This window comes from Xenopus laevis, chromosome 4L (assembly GCF_017654675.1).
Source record: "Xenopus laevis strain J_2021 chromosome 4L, Xenopus_laevis_v10.1, whole genome shotgun sequence".
NCBI lineage: Eukaryota > Metazoa > Chordata > Amphibia > Anura > Pipidae > Xenopus > Xenopus laevis.
In genome coordinates this window covers 139,620,625-139,626,624 of record NC_054377.1, presented here as the reverse complement: position 1 = coordinate 139,626,624, position 6,000 = coordinate 139,620,625, and positions in this window count along the sequence as shown.

The window sequence follows — 6,000 nt, the reverse complement described above, 5'->3', positions numbered from 1 at the left end:
AGGCATCATAGTAGCCCTGTGCCATAACATTTGTCAAGCAATCCCATGTTTAAATGGGCCTTATCTTTCCATGATGATACTGCAAGGTATCAGGGAACTGGCACAATCATCCAATTGGACTGAGGACTATTGACAAAGCTGTGTTTTGAGCATAGTGCCAAGCAAGTGGAAACATACAATTACCAAAAATAATATACAAATTTTAGGGGGTCACTTTTACAATGCGTAGGTTTTTAAAGGGATACCAAGTATATATGTTAAATGCAAATGACTGTAATAATATTTGGCAACTGGTTAGACCAGTGATCCCCAACCAGTAGCTCATGAGTAACATGCTCTCCAACCCCTTGGATGTTGCTCTCAGTGTCCTCAAAGCAGGTGCTTATTTTTTGAATTCCAGGCTTGGAGGCAAGTTTTGGTTGTATAAAAACCAGGTGTACTGCCAAACAGAGCCTCAATTTAGGTTGACAATCCACATAGGGGCTACCAAATAGCCAATCACATTTTTCATGCTTTTGTTGCTCCCCAACTCCTTTTTCTTCTGAATGTTGCTCACAGGTTCAAAAGGTTGGGGATCCATGGGTTAGACCAAGAAAAGAAAATGTCTGGTAATTGCCATGCCATTCTTGTTTAAACTTTTACTTCCACCAAATCCCTCAGCCCTCAAGACTATACCATGGTTGTGCCTGTTATTACATTTAGGTCTGGTAAATAGCCATTTGGCTAAGATGATGGGTGCAACCCTGTGTGGAGATGTGCTGAGCAGTAAGGCTTCCTACTCACTTTGCAAGCTATTGCTGTACAAACCATAGTAAAACCTGGTTTTAGGATTCAACATTGAAGAGGGTATAATTTCTTGTCACAGCCCCCAAGCAAAAAAAATATCCAGGTCCATTAACCACATGACACACTCAGGAGTACAAGGGACCTGCAATATGTGTAAATCCCACTGTCACCCACAATTTGCACCCATTTGTCCTTGCCAAGTCCCCTGTTCTCCTGCTCTTCTCAAACTAAACTGTCATACAGTATGTCAGCATATTTAGGCTGTCTGATGGGTCTGCATAGACACATTCATTTCTGATTGTTGACCGATGGGCTGGAATTTTGCTGGCCTGCATGGTGGAGGGCTGATAATATAAACCAGTGTTGACCACTCCTTTTTTTTAAACTGCACCCACTTTAAACCACACCCATGTTACCACCAGAACTTTTCAGACCATGTCCACATTAATGGTGGTAGGACATAAAAAAAACAAATGGTTGGTGTTCACTGCAGAGATATCACTCATATATGAAAGATTTAGTCATATTAAAACGTACCTTTAAATCCATATGCCTCCTCCTCCCGTGTGGATAACACAGCATCCACCCCCACACACATAATTAAACACCTTAGGGGCCTCTTAACAACAATTTAAAAATGTTAACAAAGAATAGGGCAGGCAGAGTATGACACAAACAGGGAGCATAGGGCAGACAGAGTATGACACACACAGGGAGCATAGGGGAGGCAGAGTATGGCACACACAGGGAGGGAGCATAGGGTAGGCATAGTATGGCACACAGGGAGCATAGGACTGGCAGAGTATGACACACACAGGGAGCATAGGGCAGACAGAGTATGACACACACAGGGAGCATAGGGGAGGCAGAGTATGACACACACAGGGAGCATAGGGCAGGCAGAGTATGACACACACAGGGAGCATAGGGCAGGCAGAGTATGGCACACAGGGAGCATAGGACTGGCAGAGTATGGCACACACAGGGAGCATAGGGCAGGCAGAGTATGACACACACAGGGAGCATAGGGCAGGCAGAGTATGGCTCACACAGGGAGCATAGGGCAGACAGAGTATGACACACACAGGGAGCATAGGGCAGGCAGAGTATGGCACACACAGGGAGGGAGCATAGGGTAGGCATAGTATGGCACACAGGGAGCATAGGACTGGCAGAGTATGGCACACACAGGGAGCATAGGGCAGGCAGAGTATGACACACACAGGGAGCATAGGGCAGGCAGAGTATGACACACACAGGGAGCATAGGGCAGGCAGAGTATGACACACACAGGGAGCATAGGACAGGCAGAATACAGCAGGAGCCAATGAAACCTTTCAGGACAACTCTAAGATGAACAGTTCATTCTGTGCTACATACAGTGACACAATGCTGGTGCCCCTCCAGCAGTTTGTCTGTAGTGTGAACAGGTGAACAATTTCAGTCTGGGTCTGAGGTGTGGACAGCACTGGGCTTAAGGGGTGTGAAAAGTAGAGGTGTTACAGGTGTGAACAATGCAGGGGTAGTACTGCATAGACACATTCATTTCTGATTGTTGACCGATGGGCTGGAATTTTGCTGGCCTGCATGGTGGAGGGCTGATAATATAAACCAGTGTTGACCACTCCTTTTTTTTAAACTGCACCCACTTTAAACCACACCCATGTTACCACCAGAACTTTTCAGACCATGTCCACATTAATGGTGGTAGGACATAAAAAAAACAAATGGTTGGTGTTCACTGCAGAGATATCACTCATATATGAAAGATTTAGTCATATTAAAACGTACCTTTAAATCCATATGCCTCCTCCTCCCGTGTGGATAACACAGCATCCACCCCCACACACATAATTAAACACCTTAGGGGCCTCTTAACAACAATTTAAAAATGTTAACAAAGAATAGGGCAGGCAGAGTATGACACAAACAGGGAGCATAGGGGAGGCAGAGTATGACACACACAGGGAGCATAGGGCAGACAGAGTATGACACACACAGGGAGCATAGGGGAGGCAGAGTATGGCACACACAGGGAGGGAGCATAGGGTAGGCATAGTATGGCACACAGGGAGCATAGGACTGGCAGAGTATGACACACACAGGGAGCATAGGGCAGACAGAGTATGACACACACAGGGAGCATAGGGGAGGCAGAGTATGACACACACAGGGAGCATAGGGGAGGCAGAGTATGACACACACAGGGAGCATAGGGCAGGCAGAGTATGGCACACAGGGAGCATAGGACTGGCAGAGTATGGCACACACAGGGAGCATAGGGCAGGCAGAGTATGACACACACAGGGAGCATAGGGCAGGCAGAGTATGGCTCACACAGGGAGCATAGGGCAGACAGAGTATGACACACACAGGGAGCATAGGGCAGGCAGAGTATGGCACACACAGGGAGGGAGCATAGGGTAGGCATAGTATGGCACACAGGGAGCATAGGACTGGCAGAGTATGGCACACACAGGGAGCATAGGGCAGGCAGAGTATGACACACACAGGGAGCATAGGGCAGGCAGAGTATGACACACACAGGGAGCATAGGGCAGGCAGAGTATGACACACACAGGGAGCATAGGACAGGCAGAATACAGCAGGAGCCAGGGAAACCTGTCAGGACAACTCTAAGATGAACAGTTCATTCTGTGATACATACAGTGACACAATGCTGGTGCCCCTCCAGCAGTTTGTCTGTAGTGTGAACAGGTGAACAATTTCAGTCTGGGTCTGAGGTGTGGACAGCACTGGGCTTAAGGGGTGTGAAAAGTAGAGGTGTTACAGGTGTGAACAATGCAGGGGTAGTACTGTCTGAATTTGAGTTGTAAACAATGCAGGGGCCAGTTAATCTTAGTACTGATATCTTTTAAAGCTGCAGTCACAGCAGTCAGGTTTTCATGTAGGGTGCTACACAAAAGGGGGTCGCCGGCTGCCAGTTAGACAGCACTGTATTAGAGCATGGCCAGCTTTACTTACTAACAGTGTCGGACTGGGACACCAGGGGCCCACTCAAAAATCATAGACCAGGGGCCCACTAAAAGACCTTAGATCAGGGGCCATCTCTCAGTATTATTATAATTTCTCTCGTCACGCAACCTCTATTCTGCTAGTCTCTTTTCTTTACATACTATAATCTATTATTCAATCTATTTAGTATCTTTGTTCTCATAGAAATAGGTAATGGTCATGAAATATGACAAATATGACAAATGTTTTGAAGCAGGAGGTTCCACTGATACCTGGGCCCACCGGGTATATTTATCAAAGAGTGAAGTTAATAGTGAAGTTCCGCCACTAGAGTGAAATTCCGCCACTCTCCATTCATTTCTACGGAATTTTTATAGGCGTATTTATCAAAGGGTGAACTTTCACTTTCACCCATTGATAAATACGCCTTTCAGAATCCCATAGAAATGAATTGAGAGCTAGTGGCGGAACTTGACTCTTTTATAAATTTACTCCTGGTATCCCTGTGAGCCAGGAAAATGCCCTATGTGAAGCAAGGTAAGTTTGCCTGACCAATAGTCAGGGAGAAAATCTGAGAATAAAATTAAACTACATGGCTTAAGCTGGCCAAAGATGCAAAGATGAAGTCGTAAAAAAAATGAAGGTTCGTACGACCATGTATGTCCCAGCATTTTTCGTACCATGGCCATCAGTTGTTTTGTAGATCGAACAAGTTTGAAGATTTGTCTCGGCCAACGAGACATTTTATTACTTTATGTAATCTGAATGATTAGTTGTAGGTTGGGAGATTGCAACAAATGATCATCTGATGAATATATGGATAAAATCTGCATGTCTATGGCCAGCTATAGATAGATAGATAGATAGATAGATAGATAGATAGATAGATAGATAGATAGATGATAGATATATATATATATATATATATATATATATATATATATATATATATATATATATATATGATAGATAGATGATAGATAGATAGATAGATAGATGAATGATAGATAGATAGATAGATAGATAGATAGATAGATAGATAGATAGATAGATAGATAGATTTATATATTATCCGTAATGCTTGGGACCTGGGGTCTTCCAGAAAACAGATTTTCGTAATTTGGATCACCACACCTTAAATCTGCTAAACATTTAATGAGATGATGATAGATAGATAGATAGATAGATAGATAGATAAATAGATAGATAGATAGATAGATAGATATAGATGATGATAGATAGATATACTGTAGATCATGGGGTGATAAACCCCTAGATCTATATCCGCATCAATTTTCGCAGGCGGCGAAATGTGGAAATTCGATGCTAATTCACGTCTGGAGAATAAATTCGCCCATCACTAATCAACAGCTTTAATCTGCTCGCGTATGGCCACCTTATCAGTGATATATACAAAGAATAAGTGTTTAGTACCTTTATAAAGGATGACTGGACAGACAAATCGGCCCGGCATCGCGCCATCTTGCTGCGGTTGAAAAGATCTTTCAATTTGCTCATTTCCATGGTGCTTTCAAACTTGTTAATTCAACCCAAAAACACTATGAGATTGTCTGGAATGGGTATAGCTTTCAGCTCAAAAGGAAACTGATGTTGTGCCACTCTAAACTGGCGAAACCGGCGACCAATATGTGCTAGAGCATGGGCACCTTTTGTATTCTACAAATTAAAAATGTTGTTAAATTTAGAGCAAAAAAATAATCATTTCTGATTCAGGCAGGAGAAAATGACTTTTGTGGATAACAAACCATTTTCATTTAAATTCAGTGTCTGCTTCCCCATCTATAGAGAAATGCTGCCCCCTTTCTGCACATTGAGGAACATGCTGGCATTGAATTACACTGCACTTATATGAAAACATCTTGCTGTATATGTTAATAACAAAATTCATTCATGTAACAGAACATGTATCCTTTAATATCTTGGAATTTAAAATAAATAAATGATAAGGGGCCGATTCACTAACTTCGAGTGAAGGATTCAAAGTAAAAAAACTTCGAATTTCGAAGTTTTGTTTGGGCTACTTCGACCATCGAATCGGCTACTTCGACCTTCGACTACGACTACGACTTAGAATCGAAGGATTCGTAGTAAAAATCGTTCGACTATTCGACCATTCGATAGTCGAAGTACTGTCTCTTTAAAAAAAACTTCGACCCCCTAGTTCGCCATCTAAAAGCTACCAAAGTCAATGTTAGCCTATGGGGAAGGTCCCCATAG